The sequence below is a fragment of the Furipterus horrens genome, unplaced genomic scaffold, assembly GCF_987537825.1.
Source record: "Furipterus horrens unplaced genomic scaffold, mFurHor1.1.pri manual_scaffold_11, whole genome shotgun sequence".
Lineage (NCBI taxonomy): Eukaryota > Metazoa > Chordata > Mammalia > Chiroptera > Furipteridae > Furipterus > Furipterus horrens.
Window position 1 is genome coordinate 80,650,907 of NW_028327181.1, and position 19,169 is coordinate 80,670,075.

The window sequence follows — 19,169 nt, forward strand, 5'->3', positions numbered from 1 at the left end:
GCAAGCATTTGACATTTAATAGCACATCTTATTTAGAGTATAACATTTCAACAAAAATAATTTAGATTTAGATTTCATCAAATTTCCAGTTGGAAAAGTAGATCACATATCCAAGTTGTTCCAAACATAAAGCTTTCCAATATGTTAACTGAATATTTGTTTTAAAATTTATATTTAAATGAGTTGAATGTATATAGTTTTAAATTCAATTCATCAGTTTCACTGGCCACAGTTCAAGGGCTCGATGGCACGCAGGTTGGCGGCCACCCTATTGGACAGCACGGCTTTAAAACCTCCCAGGCCTGAGCTTCCTCAGTCCCCAACTTGGGCTCAGCAAAGCTGAGTCACCCCAATGCACACGTACACACATACGAGTTCATCCAAGAGAATACCAAAGGACCTCGCTTTCCTCTGATCCCAGCAAAACAACATTCACAAGATAATAGATCGCTTCCTAGGGGGTCTATCTTCCCTCCCCATTCCCAGATCCTGATGAACTTGACCCCTCTCATGCACCTGCTCTTGCTGCTGCTCTTGTTGGGCCATCAGCCACCTCTTCCGGTCCAAAGCCATCTGCCGGCGGCGGGCCTCCCAGTGGTAAGCACTGACCATGATGGTGGGGGCAGCAGAGGGCCCCAGGCAGGGGATGGGACAGGCTAAGCCTGGGATGCTGCCATTGCCCCCACCACCTCTGTCACCTCTCATCCAAGCCCACTGCCTGTCACCAGAACCACCTCACAATGTGGCCACTGCCACGACAACAGGGCAGGACCCCCTGCCTTGGGGAAGAGGGAGGTGTCTTCCCAGGTCTCCCAGGGAACATCTGTAATGTACCTTCCTTTCTAGGGCCCTGAACAGGTAGAAGATGCCTTCCACCATTAGCTCAGAGTCTCAGAAGGTCCCATGGACAATTCTGAAGTCAGCTGGCATTTCTCTCTGGTTTCTTTCTCCTATCCTTCCTAGGATACCAGCATCTTCATCTGGCCCTCTGCTTTTCCCCCTACCCCAAAGATCTCTGGAGTTATCGCTCCCTCAGTCCTTTATCTCTTCCTCCTGTGCTGAGTCAGGAGGAAAGAAAATACAAAATCCAGGCCTGAGCCCCATGAAGTGCAAGGTAGCTGATTGAAAAGTATCCTAGCCTTGGGGTTTATAATGCAGGGCACAAGCCTAAGAGTCTAGCTCTTCCTCTGACCCTGAAGACCCTACCTAACCTCTCTGGGCTGTTTCCTTGCCTGTAGAACCAGAAGGACATTACTTGTTACCTTCTTCAGCAGACTGGTATCAGGACCAAATGGATTAATGGATGAGAAATGTACAAGAGGAAGTATACAGCTGTTAAGCTACAGGGTGGTTTTATTTATCATCCTACCTGACTTGTGTCCCTAGTATGTGGAGTGGCTAGGGGAGGGGATCATTTTCTGCTGCCCAGAAAGCTTCCTGGGACAGGGTCTGAGTAGATTATTGATTGAGAGAAACTCTAGATCCCTCGGAATGGATGAAGAAACTACTCAGACACTCACCAGCTGAGGAAGAAGGGAGGGGGTTTTCTCTGAGGAAAATCGCCCCCGTTTCTTTATTAGCCAGGGTTTTTATCTACTTTCTACATGGGAAATGCATAAGAAAAACATGCAGCCCTTCACCAAATGGTTGGGAGTGATAACAAAGGGAAATGCAGATCAATACAGAGTAGAAAGCCCAGGTATTTTCCACAAGTTCAAAAATATTTACTCTTACTCGTTCTGTTTTTCACATTCTACTGACAAGAATTCGGGGCTATTCAGAGAAAAACAGAGCAGGTTCCCTTTTCCTTAAAGGCCAATTTGTATTTCTATTCTATCTTTAAAATCCCCTGGAGGGTGGGATTCAGACAAAAACCCAGCCGGGTTAAGGCCCAGGGCGGGCTTCACACAGAGGTCAAAGTTTTGAACCATGTCTGCCTGTCTCCCACAATTGATGGGTCTCCTACAGATACCTGCCTTGACACATAGATATAAAGCTTGCTGGAAACAGCAGAGCCTGAGTTTGGCTTCAGGCCTGAGGGTATGGTAAGGGTATAGGTGGAAAAAAAAGGACTTCATACCCAGCCCCAGCCTCAAACACTGTGGTAGTAGAGGGAGAGTGCAGGGAGCAGACCTTGAACCAGAGAACAGGTGCCTGGAGAGCCTGTCAATTCAGGCACCCAGTGTAGTGGGTCATCTTGGGCGTTGAAGTCAGACAGACACAGATTCAGGTTCAACCTGTAAGAAACAAGAAAAATAGTGACTTCCAAACCAGTAGAAAATAATTAACAAAGGGCAAATGTAATTAGAGGGTCTCTGAGCCCGAGTTAACAGTATTAGCATATTTACAAACCAGAAAAGGGGCATCCTGCAGCTCAGCACAAATGCTTCTAAAAACAAAGGCTACCTGAAATCAAAATGGGGAGAGACAGTCATCACCAGACTCAGGGAAAATGGGAAAATGCAGCCAGACAGCCCCAGCAAACAAGTTAGGGAAATTTCAAAGGAGAGCTGGAGACAGACCTATAACCAGATCACCCTGAGTTAATTTTCACCTTCAGTTAATTTAGATAATCATGTTAGATTGTAACTCCGGAGTATCCAGCATGGAGAAACAGGGAAGGAGAAGGAGGAGGAGCAGAACGGGGCGGGGGGGGGGGGCTTTATTTGCATTAGGGATAAAAACAGCGAGCTCCATCTTTTCATCGCGCACCTTGATTTGGCTTTTAGGCTGCGCCCAGAGCTGCAGTTCTGTGAATAAACAACTGCCTCAGTTACTGCTCAAGTCCTGTGTCCTAGTTTTTATTGTGAGCATTTCTCACAAATCCTAGTTGTGTGACCTACCAGCTGGGACGACCTAGGCAGGTCACTCAGTGTCTCCAAGCCTCTCCTGTGAAGGTTGCTGAAAGACCCCATGGAACACATGGCAAGTGCCTGCTCTCCCAGTGACACCAAGCTGTGGCCGGCAGGTAGCTCTACTGAGGGGCCAGTGGGGCACTGAGCCTTGCTGGGTCTCTTTCCTCCTTTGCTAGCACCCAGTGGTGTCATCTGCAACAACAGACGACAAGGGTTTCCAGATGCAGAAGATGACGTTGAGGCTTCTTACTGGACATTTATCTTCATATAACTAATTATAAAAATATTTAGATGGAAAATGGTAATAGGAGTAAGAGAAAGGAACTCAACTTCCCAATTAAATGTGAAAAGGAGGAAGTGGGTCCTTGTTTGTACCTCTGGCTCCCTCACTTTCCCTCTTATTCTCCTCCTACCCTAGAAAGAACCGGGATCAGATCCGGAGAAGCTCAGGGTCGGGGAGATGGACTGGGCTGAATTTAGGGAAATGTTCCCAACCCTCTGAGCCAGTCCTCACGCCAGAGGAGAGGTTTTTGAGCTGACTCGGCCAAGATTGTGCCCCTTCTTTATCTCCCTTTCTGAGCCCCACTCCCGCCTCCCCTGTGCACACTGTCTCCCAACCCCGCCTCTGACCTCAGACTTCCCTCCAGTTCCAGGGTTCTACTCCATGGCCCACTCTACCCCTTCCAGTCTGAATTTTAACTGATATTGGCCCTCAGGGAACTTCCCATGCAGTCACCTAGTTGTGCCACTTGCATTTTTAAAGCAAGCTTGTTATTATTCAAGACCTAGAACTATTTGTAGTGGAAAGAACAAAGTATAGTTAGAAGCAATGGGCCAGGTAAGTCCTGTGAAGCACCAGCTGCATTATTTATTAGGTGTGCAAATATGGTCTAGTTCCTCTATCTCTGATCAGTTTCCTCACCTGCAAGGTAAGGGTAATAATACCTCCATCCCGGAGGTCTTGTGATGATTAAAGGAAAAAATTCATGTCACGCACAGGTTCAATAAACCAAGGCTTTTAATATTACATAGTATTCCACAAATGTAAGATGTTATTGATAGCGACACCATTATTTTATGTACCCCTAAGCAAGAGAGGAAGAAAGAAAGAGAAAAGAAAAAAGAAAAAAAAGATGCACTGACATGTAAACAACTGGTATTGCTTTCTCTTGACATCAAATGCAAGATGCAGCCTGGTTTCTTTTTCTTTCTTTCTTTCTTTTGTCTTTTTGTTTGTTTGTTTGTTTGTTTTTTAGAAAAAAAAAAATATTTTATTGAGTCTACAGAGAGGGGAAAAAGGGGAGAGAAACATCGACTGGCTGCCTCTTGCACATGTCCCAACTGGGACGGAACCCCAACCCAGGCATGTACCCTGACTGGGAACCGACCTGGCAACCTTTCAGTTTGCAGGACGACGCACAATCAACTGACGCCCAACCTACATAGAGCCACACCAGCCGGGGCAATCCTGAGATAAAAAGGTGTAAAAAAAAGATGTGTGTCTTGGAGGGGGTGAAATTGGGCACCAATCCGGTGGCTCCCCACAGGATTCCTGGGCTCTAAATGTCTGTCTGTCCAATATCTGGATGACCTTGAGCTTTCCATCTGGGAACCTGGGTTTCCTTGTAGGCCAAGTAAGCACAGGACAGAAGACTTCCAGGCTGCTGGGAGGCACACTCTGAGGGGCGGAGGCTGCTTTTGCTGCTCCCTGCTGGCCCCTGCTGGCCCTGCTGCTGTGAAGAGGGAATTGGGTCTTGGCTGAGAGGATGACACAGTGCCCCTAGGGGTGGTGAAGTGCAAGTAAAGGAGCAGAGGGGCCCCGCAAACCGGATGGGATATTAAATGCTGGTCCAGGCTTCCGCATTGCGGCCTCAGCAGCAAGGTTTCCAGCTTCTTGAAATCAGCCACCACACACACGAGTCTGTCTCCAGAAGGTCTGATTAGCTCGAATCTCCCTTCTGAAACTCAGTTCCTCATTTGTTAAATGGGAATCATTAACCCTGTCCCATTTTTCTCACTAAATGGATGGGAATGAGGACCCACCCTTCATAAAGATGTAAACCACCAGCTAAGAGAGGGGGCACCTTAATGCTGTGGGAGGAGGAAGAGAAAGAAGTTTGAGGGCTTTGGTGTGTCAGCCTCAGCAGCCTCAGTTTCTTCAGATGTAAAACCAAGTAAATACTTTTCGTTTGGGATTGTCGAAAGAAAGTGTGGGGCTATGCCCTGGCCTGGTGGCCAGTTGGTTGGAGCGTTTTCTGGACGTGCCAAGGTTGTGGGGTCGATCCCTGGTCAGGGCACATTAGTGAGTCAACTGGTGGGTGCATGGATAGGTGGAGTGCCGGGTAGATGTTCTCTCTCCCCCTGCTCTCTCTGGAGCCAATAAAAATTTTTAAAGATTTTATTTATCTATTTGTAGAGAAAGGGGAAGGGAGGGAGAAAGAGAGGGAGAGAAACATCAATGGGTGAGAGAAACATCCATTGGTTGCCTCTCCCGCACCCCCAACTGGGGACTTGGTCCTGGGACCATATGCCCTGACTGGGAATCAAACCGGTGACCTTTTGGTTTGCAGGCCCACTGAGCCACACCAGCCAGGGCTAATGATTTTTGTTTTGTTTTTTTTAATTAAAAAAAGAAAGAAAGAAAGGGAGAGAAAGAAAGGAAGGGAGGGAGGGAGGGAGAGAGAGAGAGAAGGGAGAAAGGTAAGAAGGAAGGAAGGAAGGAAGGAAGGAAATGTGGAGATTTGCTGGCACATCAATGGGTGTTCAATAATGGCAAAGAAGTTTTGAAGCCCAATTCTTGGCTGAGTGTAATTAGTTTGGGGGGCTTTTTAAAAGTTTAGTTAAATTCTTTTTCTTGAGCCCAACTAGTTTTATGGATCCAGTCTAGCTGGCCATGAAACTTGCTCTGCAGCACACAAACTGATGTTTTAGCCCCAGGATCCTGAGTACATTTTGGTTGAGAGGAGCATGGGGCAAGCATTTCGCTGGTCCACATATACTTCCTCAACCTCCATCATATGTGACTCTTGGGAAATCATACATCCTGGTTCTCAGGGCTGGAGTAGCACCGCCTGTCAAAGAAATACAGTGTAACAACTCTAAACCTCCGTTAGAAAAGAATCTATTCTTGGCTCATGTCTCAAGAAACATTAAAGGTAAGCCAATTAGTAACCCTTGGCAACCTAACTAGGTTCCTATGTTTTTTATCATCCCATCCACAGTTCTCCTTCCATCCCATACTTCTTGGAGCCTCTTAGTCACAACTCAAAAAGAAAGAATAAAAATTTAACTCACATGTAATGGGTGCCTTCCTTTTTCTCTGTCATCACCAGAAGATTCTAGAAACTGCTTTGCAGACTCTGCAGAGGCTTAGAAGGTAGGGGTGAGAAAAGAGTGTTGAGAAATTGATTTTCAGCTGTTGGTAGTGGGAACTGAGATCCTGAAAAATATATTTGCTGCTTCTCCCTCAGGCTCTCTCCTTCGTTCATCAAGTCCTGTAGCAGAAAGCTTCTCAAATTTTAATGCATTCTAGGAGCTTTGTTAAAAATCAGATTCTGATTCAGTAGTTCTGAAGCCCATGGTTCTGTGATTTGTTTTCTATTTGAGAGAGAGAGAGAGAGAAACATTAATTAGTTGTTCCACTTATTTATGCATTCATTGGTTGCTTCCTGTATGTGCGCTTATGAGGGCTCCACCCACAGCCTTGGTGTATCAAGACGATGCTCTAACCAATTAAGCTAACAGGTCAGGGCAGTTCTGCTTTAAAAAATTAAAAAAAAAATTTTTTTATTTGTTTGTTTGTTTGTAGAGAGAGGGGAAAGGAGAAAGAGAGGGAGAGAAACATCACTGTGTGGTTGCCTCTCACTTGTGCCCCCAACTGGGGACCTGACGTGCAACCTAGTCATGTGCCCTGATTGGGAATCGAATCAGCGACACTTGGCTTGCAGGCCGACGCTCAATCCATTGAGCCACAGCAGCCAAGTCTAAAATTTTTTAAAATTATTTTTAGAGAGAGGCGAAAGGAGGGAGAGAAAAAAACATTACTATGTGGTTGCCTTTCGTGTACCCCCAACTGTGGACCTAACCCGCAACCCAGGCACGTGCCCTGACCGGGAATCGAAGCGGTGACCTCCTGGTTCCCAGGCCAGCGCTCAATCCACTGAGCCACACCAGTAAGGGCCAGTTCTGCATTTTTTAAATGCTCATAGATGACACCACACTTCTGGTCAGTATCACATTTTGAGCAGTAAGGCTGTGGCAAAATGTATATCCCACCTTTAAATAGTTTTAAATTAAAAGAGGCCATATGTCCTGACTGGTGTGGCTCAGTGGGTTGGGTGTCCTCTGACAAACCAAAAGATCGCTGGTTCAATTCCCAGGGCACATGCCTGAGTGTCGGGCCAGGTATCTGGTTGAGGGTGTAGGAGAGGCAACCGGTTGATGTTTCTCTCCCTCTCTTTCTCTCTAAAATTAAATAAATAAAATCTTTAAAAACAAATAAAAGGGCATACGCACCCCTAACTTTGCTGGCTGTTGCTAGAAAAAGCCTCCCTTGCCCACTGCCAGGTCAGACAGACTAACCTAATATTGCTGCTACTCACAGAAGTGTAGACTTTTGAAGCGAGTGCTTTTGTTTTGTAACTGAGGGAAAGGAGAGGGTGAGAGAAGAACTGAGGAGAGGGAAGGGTCAGAGAGAAGGGAGAGAAGGTTGGGGGTGGGGGGAAATGATCTCTCTCTCTCCATCAAGGCATCTCCAACTAGTTGTGAAAGCTGATGTGATGAAAAGAACACGGTGAAGCCATGCAAGAAGTCAGGGTAAAAACTGTGAAGGCAGGACAGCTGCAGGGCGAGGAAAAACAGATACATGCGGGGCCTACACTTGAAGAGGGCGACGTCCCCAGGTGGCAAAGCGCCCGGCAGCCCTCTCGTGCCTCAAACAGGGCACTCAGGGGCACCTGGAGTTGTCGGCCTTGGCAGGGGCAGCCAGCCATTGTCCGGCTGTGCGCAGGCTTCCCCGGCAGCTTTTGTGAGCAGTGGATGTGGCTGAGTGGCGGCCAGACGAGGAATGGAGGAGCGTGGCAGAGGCCCCTCGCTGACCACAGGGACAAAGGTCACGTCCACCCGTGTGATCTCAGGCCCCGCACAGTGGCAGGCACAGAGTAGGTGTGCACCGAAGAATCGGTTGAATCGAACGTTTTTTTTCAAAAGCCGGGATATCAGAACTTGTGGGGTTTTTTGTTTGTTTTTAAGAAAAGTCCAGAATAGGTCTAAATACATACATAAACAGAGATGCATATATTTATATATAGAACTGTTATATGACAAAGGTGGCATCTGAAACTGATGAGGACATGGGCTATTCCATGCATGATGCTAGGACAACTGGGCAGCCATCCAGAAAAAAACAGGGTCAGATCTGTCCCTGAACTCATATACCAGGACACCCGCTACGTGGGACAGAGACGGGATGCAAAAAGATCAAGGATTCCAAGGAGGGCGGGCAAAGGATAGCAACACTGGCTTCACGGAGAGAAAAGAGTAGCTGATCTTCAGCCCAGGAGAAGAGGCGCAAGTCTGCTCACAGTAAGAGACCCCACGGGATATCGTGCGTTAAGTCTGATGACCTGATGGTTGGGCATAATCATTACCACAGGCCGGGAGGTCTGCTAACTCACTTTCTACAGGGACAAATCGCATTGTTTAATGTTTATCCACCTTCTCATTCAACCAAAAAGATACTAAGTGTCTAGCACATGCCAGGCACTGTTCTGAGCACTGGAGATATACACATACACGTGGACAAAAGAGACAAGGATTCCCCGCTCTGGAGCTCGCACGCTATCAGGCTAAATTGGGTCAACAAACAAGTAAATGTCTAAAAGCGTCAGGTGCTACGAGCCACGGAGCAAAAGGTGCCACGCGGCGGAGAACGGGGGCTCCTGGGTGCACGAGGGAAGACTGAGCACAGGACAGTGTGCCAGCCGTCAGTATTCTCATTTTGTAGGTGAAGAGGCTAAGCTGCGGAGAAGTGAGCTGCCCGAGATATTTTCCCTTTGTGTTTGGTTCTTACAGATATATACTGGATGCCGGTCATGTGTCATTATTCCTAGCAATGACGTCTACTAACTTCTCATCTCATTCTCTCCAGTTTACAGGTGATCTGTGGGAGGCAGAGGGTGAAGCGAGGAGGCCGAGTGGCGTACTAGGAGATACGGTCATTGAGGTACACAGCGGTGAGGGCCCAGGTCTTCCAGGTCCACGCTCTTTAGCCGCCACACCAGACGGCTTGGTCCCCGTCTCGGCTGACCCGAGACTCGCGCGGCAGGCTCGGCAACACTCGCTTCTCATCGTGAGCGGGACACACGGCGACGTTTTCTCTTTCTCTTGGTGCCTTTTTCTAGGACCCACGCTCTCGGCTTCACCGGCGGATTCCGCCTCTTCCACGAACCAGCCCTGAACGAGCCGTGTGGTTTTGGGCAAGTTGCTTGACCTCTCGGCCTCAACTACTCCATCTGCAGGTGAACTTTGCGAGTTTGACACACGAGGAAAGCACTTAGCACCAAACGGTAAAGTGTTTCCTATCGTGTTGTCCACAGGCCATGCAACACGATGCAGGCTCGGTTGTTTCAGTGTCACAGCTACGACCCTGAAACTTCACTGGAAGCTCGTGGGCCACAAGGGTCCACATTCTAGACGACTAAACCAGGTGGCCTCACTAACTCTATTTATGTGCCCTCACTCCCACAAGGTAGGCATTAAGGTTCCCACTTCTCAGCTGGGGACCCTAAGGCTCGAGAGGTGAAGGAGTTTTGCCCAAGTGCCCTGCCGACAGGCGAGGGCGGGGGTCCTGACGAGCAGGGAGGGAGTCAGCCCTCGCAGGGCCGGATGTCCGGTATCAACTCTTCTCTCTGCAGCCCCTGCCAGGCGACCCCGGACAGGTGATTGTCGGCCGAGTCCGGGGCCTGGACCGAGCCAGCCCCCGGGGAACCCACTTGTCTTCACAGCGATGACCTACCGGCTCCCTTCGGAACTAGGGCCCCTCTGCTCCAACTCCGGTCCACCGACCGCGCGGACCGCAGACGCCCAAATCTCCTTGGTTCTGTCATTTCGCGCGAGCTGGTACGAAGGAAGAGCTCGTCCACTTGCCCAGTTTCCGCTCATGCGCGCAGCGGTCGTCGACCGGTGGGGGGAGCGAGAGCGACTCTCACGGAAGAGGCGGAGCATGCAAATTAACACCGTCCCTACAGCCACCGGGCCAAGCGGATATAAAAATTCATTAAAAAACGTAGAGAACTGAAAAAACTCCTCACAGGGTGTAATGTATTCTTTATATGTGCCAAGATACTAAGGAGGTGAGACTTCGCTTGGTGGTGGCCTAGCTCACCGTGAGTGTAATAGGGGTGGCAGGAAGAGGATGCCGGCGAGGGCAGACTAGACTGGTATCGCTTCTCGGCCTTTTGGCTAAGATCAAGTGTAGTATCTGTTCTTATCAGTTTAATATCTGATACGTCCTCTATCCGAGGACATTATATTAAATGGATTTTTGGAGTTGGGAGATGGAATAGGAGCTTGCTCCGTCCACTCCGCGCATCAACCCGGTATTGCAGTACTTCCGGGAACGGTGCACCCCCTTCGGGGGGTTTATGTATACGGTCTTTAATAGCAGATGTGTGGTGCTGGTGGGTTGCTATCAAGTGTTTCTCGCCTTGCTTGTCTCTCAGAGTTCCTCGGATGGTTGTCTCTTAGTTGTACGCGGTGGAAAGAGTTTTGAGTTGAGCTGTTTGTCTTCTTCCCATCGCAGTTTTCTTCAGTTCTGCTTTGTCGATCTGGTTTTACCTGTCTGCACTGGAAAAACTACATACTTTCTTTTTCTTCCGTCACTTTCCTTCTCAAGGAGCTCTTCAGTGTTGGGTATATTAGGAAGATAACTTAACTATATTCTTTCTCTCTGAGATTTGGGTTGCAAGTGACACGGCTGGGCAGCTGCTGGAATAGAGACTGACCAGAAATAGTTCCTGCGCTCAGGGAGCGTCCTACCCAGGGTCGGGACTACGGCACTAGGGCATCTGTCCAAATGGCCGGAATACCAGGCCGGACAAGGAGATGAACCAGATTAGCGAGCAGAGGTGCTCTCTCTCTCCGCCCGCCCCCCTCCCCCCGCCCCGTCTGAACAGAGATCGTGAAATGGGGAGCCTGAAAGGCCATGTCAGGTTGCAGGCAGGCAAAGCACATTCTTCTCTACTGTCTGTCATCCGTTCGTTCAACAAATATTTATCAGGTGCCTCGTAAGGGCCGAGCACTGTCCCAGGTGCTGAGGCTAGATATGCAGCAAAATGTCTACCATCAGAGTGAGGAGCAAATAAGCCAATAATGTACGTATATTTGTGAATATACTCCTGTATCTATGTGTCTCTGTGTTTATATCTATGTACCTCTACCTATGCCCTGTGATGATTATAGGTGTCTACAATGACTTGGAAGCTGGGAGAAAAAGCCAGGTAGAGTGGGATGTGAAGCAGGAGTGCCCAGGATGGGGAGTGGGAGATCGTCCCCAACACTATGAAGTGGTTATTATCTGTATTTCACAGATCGGAAGTGACTTTCCCTAGAGGGCACTTATGAAGAGATGCCTATATGTGCTTGGCACGTCCACGAGGAAATGTAGCCCCACGAGGACCCTAATCAAGAGAGGTGTTATTATCTCTGTTTTACGGTTTACAAAACCGAGGTCCCACGCAGTTAACAGGCTGATTAAATCCTGACTTTACTTCACATTAGCTGTGTGACCTTATGCAACTTGCTTGGCCTCTCTGAGCTTCGGTCTGTAACAGCGCTGTCTGCTGGAAGTAATGTGAGTCGCATGTGCAATTTTAAGTTTTCTAGTAAGTAGCCACATTTAAGGAATACAATAAAATAAAGAGAAATCGGTGAAATTGTTTATTTAATGAAACATATCCAAAATATTGCTTTAATGTGTAATCAGTATAAAATTATTGAGATATTTTACATTCTTTTAAACTGTCTTCAAAATCCCATGCGTACTTTACACTTACCGCACATCTCTCAATAAGGACTAACCGCATTTCCAGTGCTCAGTTAGCCACGTGTGGCTGCCGCCTGGGACAGCGCAGGTCGGTAGAATGGGGATGATGGTACCAAAAAACCCGGTAATCAAGATAAATATCTTATAATCAAGATAAGATAAACTGTATTAAAACAGTATTTATCCTGACTTTTGAAGAGTTTTCTGTGCACACTCCACTAAATTACACACGCACACACACACACACACACAAAACCTCAAGGCAGGTGCTCACTGGCCTCACCCTAGTTTTGGCACTACACAGTAATGATTGATGATGGATGGTGATGATGATGATGATGATGATGATGATGCTACGAAGAAGGGGGAGGGGGGAGGGGCGGCGGCGGGTGAGGAGAGGAAGAGGAGGAGGAGGAGGAGGAAGACTGTTCACCTCATAAGACTGTCAAGTGAATTAAATGAGATAATACACGTACAGCGAGCGCTCAGCCCAGAGGCTGGAACTGGGAAGGGCTCCGGCAACACCTGCGATCAGGCTTTGTGTGCAGCAGGGTGCAATGACCGACTGGGTTTCGGCCTTACATCCGTGATACGTTCTAGCTTTTCTGAGGTCAAATGAAAGAAATATCCCCACCCCCACCTAAACTGAAGTTCTGTTAGGAAGGAGGATGGGAAAGGTAAATGCTGACTGGGTAGCGGGCAGTCTCTGCCAGGGAGAGAAACTTGGAGGGGCGGGGGCGGGGGCGGGGGGAGGAGCTTAACGCATTGCCTGGCCTTGATGTCCAGAGCATCCCCAGCAGTCACCTCACCGCTCTCCGATGTCCTGCCACCCCTGTCCAGATCTTCCCCCACCTTACCCCCGGTTCCGGCCGGTAGCCTCCTAACTGCTGCTTCTATGAATCATCCTGACTTGGGCATCGTTTATTTCACTCAAACGTTTACTGAGCACCTACTATATGCCCGGCACTGGGCTAGCGCTGGGACCTAGAGGTAAGTACTGATGAAGTGACCTCCGATTTCAGTGGGGGAGATAAAGGACTGCGCCAAACGGTGGTGAGTGGTGAACTTGAACTACGTACGAGCTGGGATGAAATACACAGGTGAGGAAGAGGTGAAGGGAAACGATGTCGCGGACGAAGGGAGCTTGATGCGCGGAGCCCAGGATACGGTTCATTCACAGGAGCACCGAGAGAGGACGGTGCTGGAGTTGGAGAGAACCTCTCTCCGGCTGCCCTGCCGGGGTCTTCCCACATGACACGCTCCCCTCCCCGACCTTTCGCTCCCCTGACTCAGAATGAGCCCGTCATCCGACAGGACAGATACGAAGCTCGCCTTTCCGCCGGCGGACTACCAAATTGCACACAATACAGTCTGGGCGTCTCTAGCGACTGTCTTGCGACTTGCCTACCGACCTTTTTTCCTTCAGGAAAGCTCTCTGCCAACAGCCCCTTTTCTGCAGGCCTCTCTTGCCGCCCAGCCCTTAATCCCCTTAGGTTCTGTCTTTTCTCTCCGTTTGTACAAAAGAGGAGCTCGACCTCTCAAGCCCAGGTTCAGAGGCGCCGCGAGGGGGAGAAGTCGGCCCGCCGTAGCCACGCCTCCTTGGGGGCGGGAAAGGGCTGGCATGCAAATTAGGAATCGCGTTGCACCCGAGATATATAATTTCTCTTTAAATTATGGAGAATTAAAAACTGGGCACAAGGGCTTGCTATCTAGCGATGCGATGGTGCTGCCAAAGAAGCAAAGGAATTGAGACCTGCTGGTGACCTGGCTCACCATGAGTGTAATAGGGGGGGCAGGACGGGAGTAGCGGCGAGGGAACGTCAGTCACCATCGCTTCTCGGCCTTTTGGCTAAGATCAAGTGTAGTATCTGTTCTTATCAGTTTAATATCTGATACGTCCTCTATCCGAGGACATTATATTAAATGGATTTTTGGAGTTGGGAGATGGAATAGGAGCTTGCTCCGTCCACTCCGCGCATCGACCCGGTATTGCAGTACTTCCGGGAACGGTGCACCCCCTCCGGGGGACAAAATAGGTTGTGCAAAAAGCAGTTTGTCCGTCTAAGGAACGGAAGTTTCTCTCTAGAGATTTCTGCCTTTTTTTTCGTTGTTGTTACTTTGTTTCTTTACACGCAGCCGTAGGGGTGAACAGAGGTCTCTCGCCCCGTGGCGCGCACTTGTCTGTCTCTGTCTCTTTCTCTCGGGGGAGGGCTGGCGGGTTTCAGTTTTATTGTTCCTTCTCATAATAAGGCGAGGAAGGGAGCTTTGCCTCCCCTAGATAACTGACTGCTGCTACCCGCACACCATTGTGCGAGCTGCTTGGTTTGACAGGGTCTGGCCCGGCCCTTGTAACTGCACAGGTAGAGCTCCCTTCGCAGGATGGGCCTGGATGGGGCTGGATGGGGCTGGATGGGGCTGGTCAGCACTAAACAGCATTGCTTGGGCCCAGCCAGCATAAGGTCTCCGCAGGCCCTGGAGAAAGTGTCCCAGTTCCTTGTTGGTTGGCCTGGGGGCCTGGGGACTTGGACTCTGGCCTGGGTTGTGGTGGGGTGCCAGCCGTAGTCACCTTGGGCGATCTGCCACATGTGGACATCCATGGGGCATGGCCTGGGGCTTGTCTAGGGCCATCAGGCGGATGCAGTCGGCCACCTTGCTGGTATATCTTCCTCTCAGGACTGTACGCGTCCACCGCCATGAGCCTGCTGATCTGTGAAGCAGCCACCAGGACCAAACTCATCACACCCTGTCTCGAGAGAGTTATCACTGTGCTTTACTTCGCCCTCCACCGGAGGCGGGCCCAGGCCCATTGTTTGGTTTCTGGTAGAAATAGGTAAGGCGCCTGCCCGTGTAAACGAGTGCGTGCTGCCTGACGTTGGGCCTCCTATTTAGGTGACTTCAATCCGGTTCCTCCAGGTCAGAGGCAGATTAAGGTCGGTTGAGGCCCAGGGCGCAGAAGATATTGGGCCCCTTAACAAAAGAGAGAGAGAGCGAGGGAAAATAAAAATACACGTTAACCATATTTTATGCAGCGTAGTAATGAAACCAAACTTGGTGTCATTAGAAGAAAGTGTACAGCTGGGGTCTGTCCGGGCCGAGGGCGTGAGCCCGGTGCGCCCGCCGTTAAATCCGCCTCTGCTCCAGGTAGCCCTGACCTCGCTCTGCCGGACTCCTACAGTCCAGAACAAAACAGGACGGTGAGGTCCTACCGACCCAGGCCTTCCCTGATAGGGAAGGAGAAGCCGTTCTTGTAGATCGGTCGCAGCGTTTAGCCACCTTGGCTGCATACGTCGGAATCTCCTGGTGGCCCATGGAAATCATGGTGGTGTCCCAGTGCCACCACACAGGACCGGAATTCCAGTCTCTGGGGCGGGGCCCGAAGCTGGGGTACTGTACTTCAGAGCTCTCCAGGGGTCTTGTTGCCCTCCAAGCGCGCCTGCGGGAGCGCTCCTCGGAGTGTCCAGTGAAGACGCCGCCGCCTCCGGGCTGCTTACTCTGGGCACATGCCAGTCTTCACCCAGCTCCTGCAGATCCACTCACGAGTCGGGCTTGTGACCACACCGGACTGCCTTCCTGTTAACACGCCGTGGGCACTCAGTAAACACTGTGGACTGAGGGGACCACGGAGTCCCCGGCTCTGTCACAGGCGGGAGGCCGCTCAGTCCCGAGGGGAGACCTTTGGGCCCGTGTGGAACAAGTTCCCCTACCTTCCTGGTTGTGTTGCCCCTCTGCGGAACCACGTGCACCCCCTCCCCACCCCAAAATTTGTTTGGGATGGCGATACTGATGACACCACACAGGCACCAAGAGGGTATGAAAGGTGCATGACACAGCACGGGGCTTTCCGGGGAGAGCGGATTTGAAAACGGTCTGAGAGCCAGCAACGGAGACTGGGCCGGTGTCTTCCGGGTGGTGATCGGAGGGCCTGGAGCAAGGCTCTCTTAGCAGCTTGCCCAGCCGCAGGGCGGGAGGGGAAGAGGGAGAGGGGAGGCTGAAGAGCTGTCAACAGTCAAACGTCCCAGAGAAGCCAGACTGTATCACACGCTGCGAGCGGCTTTCTCCTCCGTGAAATGGGGAAAGGGAAAGACGCTCTGCTCTCCTCGGGCACGGTACCTCTCTGTGACCTTCCACTGTGGACAGTCAACAAACTCCATTGCCTCAGAGTCTGATGGCCGACCAGCCGCGTCTTGCTTCTGCAGACAACGGTTCCCAGACTGAAATGCCGTGACCTGATCTGAGGAGGGCTCCAGCCAGAGCGAGGGCGGGGCGAGGTTGGGGGTGCGGGTTCGCGTGAGAAGAAGCGGAACCAGCTGGCCGGGTCTGGGGTACGAACGAGTCTGTGAGGGGACGGACATGGGGGTGGGGTGGGGGCGATTACGGTAGGAAAGAGCCCACCAGAAGCAAGCGTTCTCTGGCGCTGTTCCGAGGCCCGGATCATAACCCACAGGTGGCTGGACAGGTCAGCAGGGTGCCAACCAGTCCCCTCATTCCCCGAGTCGCTCCGCCTTGCTTTACACCTCTGTGTTTTGCCCACGTTCTTGCCTCAGACTCCAGTGCCCAGATTTGCGACGGGAAATGTTCCATTCCGATGAAAGTGAAGGCTCTCTTAGGACGCAACCACCCGGGACCCGACCTGTTGGGGAGAGGACTGGCGGCCGGAAGAACGGGGACGGGAGCAGAGAGGTCCTGGGGCAGGGAGGGGCGGGGGTAGGGATTCCGGCGGCTGAAGAGCCGTCGTAAATCGCGACGTGTCGGGGCGCTGGCTGAGCGTGTAGGAGGCACTGCCCCCTTCATCGATCGGTCGTTGAGCGTGCATGTGCAGTACGAGACGGGGTGGGGGAGAGAGCAGTGAACAAAACCAAGTTCTTGCTTTCAGGGGCTCCAACCGTGAGAGCTGCCACCCTGTGCCGAGCAGTACCGGGCAGCCGCCCCTCCTCTGCGGTGTGGCTGCGGGACCCTACACACCGACAGGTGAGACCCCAGCCGGGTTTGGCACCTCTGCACGCGGAGGCGGTGGGGAGGGTGGAGTCCGCTGCGTAGGCCACGCCTCTTGGGGGGGGCAAAAGGCGGGGCATGCAGATCAGCAATGGCTGTGCTGCATGGGAACGAGGGAACCACCAGGGATACAGGATTTCTGGTTAAAAATATGGAGCACAAAAGATCTGCACGAGGAGTCCGGTGACATCCATAGTACTGTGAGCGACGTAAAGAGATAAGACAAGGGGTGAGGGTTAGCGCTCTCACCGTGATTTTACTATGCGTGACACGAAGGGGGGGCCGGCGAGGGCAGACTAGACTGGTATCGCTTCTCGGCCTTTTGGCTAAGATCAAGTGTAGTATCTGTTCTTATCAGTTTAATATCTGATACGTCCTCTATCCGAGGACATTATATTAAATGGATTTTTGGAGTTGGGAGATGGAATAGGAGCTTGCTCCGTCCACTCCGCGCATCGACCCGGTATTGCAGTACTTCCGGGAACGGTGCACCCCCTGCCGGGGGGCAAACAAGTCGTCAAAAGTCAGTCCTGGCAGCGCTAGGTGCTCCCTCTTCCTCTGTCTCTCTACCTTCACCCCCTGTCCGCCGCCTGCCCCCCGTGTGCTAGGAGCAGGGAAGGCGTTCCCCAGCTTTCTCATTCGTCCCTTGGGGGTTCTTCATGGGTGCCATCTTCTTCCAGGTTTGAAAAGTGCCTCTAGTGGTTCGCATCGAGGAGCAATGGGGCATGCGCATGAGGGCGGCCTGACTCACATGGGCAAAGCGGGGATGGGAAGTGTGATCAGGTCTCTGTTTCAGGAGAGTGTTTTACAGCAGCCAAGGTATTTGTGACAACATGTTTGAACTTCAAGGGCACTATGCTAAGCGAAATACGCAGACACAGGGAGAAATTCTGCATGGTCTGTATGTTTTTATCTGCATGCTTGTTTTTAATTTTTTAACTTTATTCATTTGAGAGAGACAGAGAGAGGAGTCTGAACGACCGAGCTACCAGCCGGGACTGATCTGTATGTTCTTAATTAAACATGGTCCTGGTGTGCTGAGGATGTTACTTCGTTTCTGTGGTCTTCCTCCTAAGTACTCACAATTCCAGTGTAGCCATGAGAAAAACATCAGACAGATCCAAAATTAAAAACATCCTATGAAATTTCTTCTCTGCATTCCTCAAAACTGTGACGGTCATCAAAACAAAAGAAGTGTGAGTGAGAAACTGGGGATCCAGTAAAGATGGCGGTGTAGGCTGACATGGCTCCCCTCTTCGCACAAGCACATCAAAATTACAACTAAAACATAGAACAGCCAACAGCCAGAACCGTCAGAAATCGAGTTGAACGGAAGTCTGACAACTACGGAATTAAAGACACCACATCCATCCAGACCGCGGGGCGTAGACGCAGAACGGCCCGGTCTCTCGCCCACATGTGGTGGATAAAAATTTGGGAGGGATATCTCAAGAGTGAGGAGTCCCAGCCCGGGGTCCCAGTGCCAGGAAGATAAGTCCCCACAACTTCTGGCTGCAAAAACCAGCGGGGAGGGCCCGGGCTGGTGTGGCTCAGTGGATTGAGTGCGAGCCTGCCTGCAAACCAAAGCGTCGCCCGTTCGATTTTCGGTCTGGGTTGCCGGCCAGGTCCCCAGTTGGGGGCCAGCGAGAGGCAACCACACATTTGATGTTTCTCTCCCTCTCTCTCCCTCCCTTCTCCTCTCTCTAAAAGTAAATAAATACAATCTTTAAAATAAATACATAACTGAATGAATGAAGGAATGAATAAGAAGAATAAAAAAATAAAAGCCGGGATTCAGTCAGTGGAAGAAACTGCAGGAGCCCCAAGCAGTTCCTCCTAAAGAACCCAAGGACTCAGCTCATCAGGGTTAACAGTGGAAGGGGGAGAATGGGAGAAAAGGTGCGGGGATCAAGAAGCATAATTGGTAGCAACAAAATAGGGGATGTTAAGAATGGTGTAGGAAAGGGTGAAGTCAAAGATCTTACATAAGGGACCCATGGACATGAAGTAAGTCAGGAAGTGGGCTGCTGGAGGGAAGCAGGGTGCCGGACTGCTTTTAAGATTCTTAATCTTTAACCTTTGGTATTTAAAAATATATATTTTATTTACTTGTATTTAGAGAGAGGGCAAGGAGGGAGAAAGAGGAGAGAAACATCTATCTTACTTGCCCCAAACTGGGGACCTGGCCCACCACTCAGGCATGTGCCCTGATTGGGAATCAAGCCAGTGTTCCTTGAGTTCAATCCACTGAGACATACCAGCCAGGGCTAACTTTTGGC

The 19,169-nt window shown here is 50.5% G+C and overlaps 1 long non-coding RNA gene and 3 other non-coding genes across 5 annotated transcripts; 3 read left to right on the forward strand and 1 right to left on the reverse strand.

Moving 5' to 3' along the window:
• Positions 1–1,335: 1,335 nt before the first annotated feature.
• LOC149998533 (uncharacterized) lies at positions 1,336–10,013 on the reverse strand. 2 transcript variants are annotated; one of them, XR_016514222.1, is made up of 3 exons: positions 9,871–10,013; positions 6,150–6,452; positions 1,336–2,237 (listed from the first exon to the last, which is right to left on the reverse strand). It is a non-coding gene; the product is annotated as an uncharacterized LOC149998533 (long non-coding RNA). The 2 variants fall into 2 exon arrangements; XR_016514223.1 differs by lacking the exon at positions 1,336–2,237 and adding an exon at positions 2,825–3,047.
• Positions 10,014–10,296: 283 nt separating this feature from the next.
• Positions 10,297–10,487, forward strand: LOC149998534 (U2 spliceosomal RNA). Its single transcript, XR_016507293.1, has one exon. It is a non-coding gene; the product is annotated as a U2 spliceosomal RNA (small nuclear RNA).
• A 3,240-nt stretch (positions 10,488–13,727) lies between these two features.
• LOC149998535 (U2 spliceosomal RNA) lies at positions 13,728–13,918 on the forward strand. Its single transcript, XR_016507288.1, has one exon. It is a non-coding gene; the product is annotated as a U2 spliceosomal RNA (small nuclear RNA).
• Positions 13,919–17,196: 3,278 nt separating this feature from the next.
• Positions 17,197–17,387, forward strand: LOC149998536 (U2 spliceosomal RNA). The gene has a single exon (XR_016507289.1). It is a non-coding gene; the product is annotated as a U2 spliceosomal RNA (small nuclear RNA).
• Positions 17,388–19,169: the final 1,782 nt, after the last annotated feature.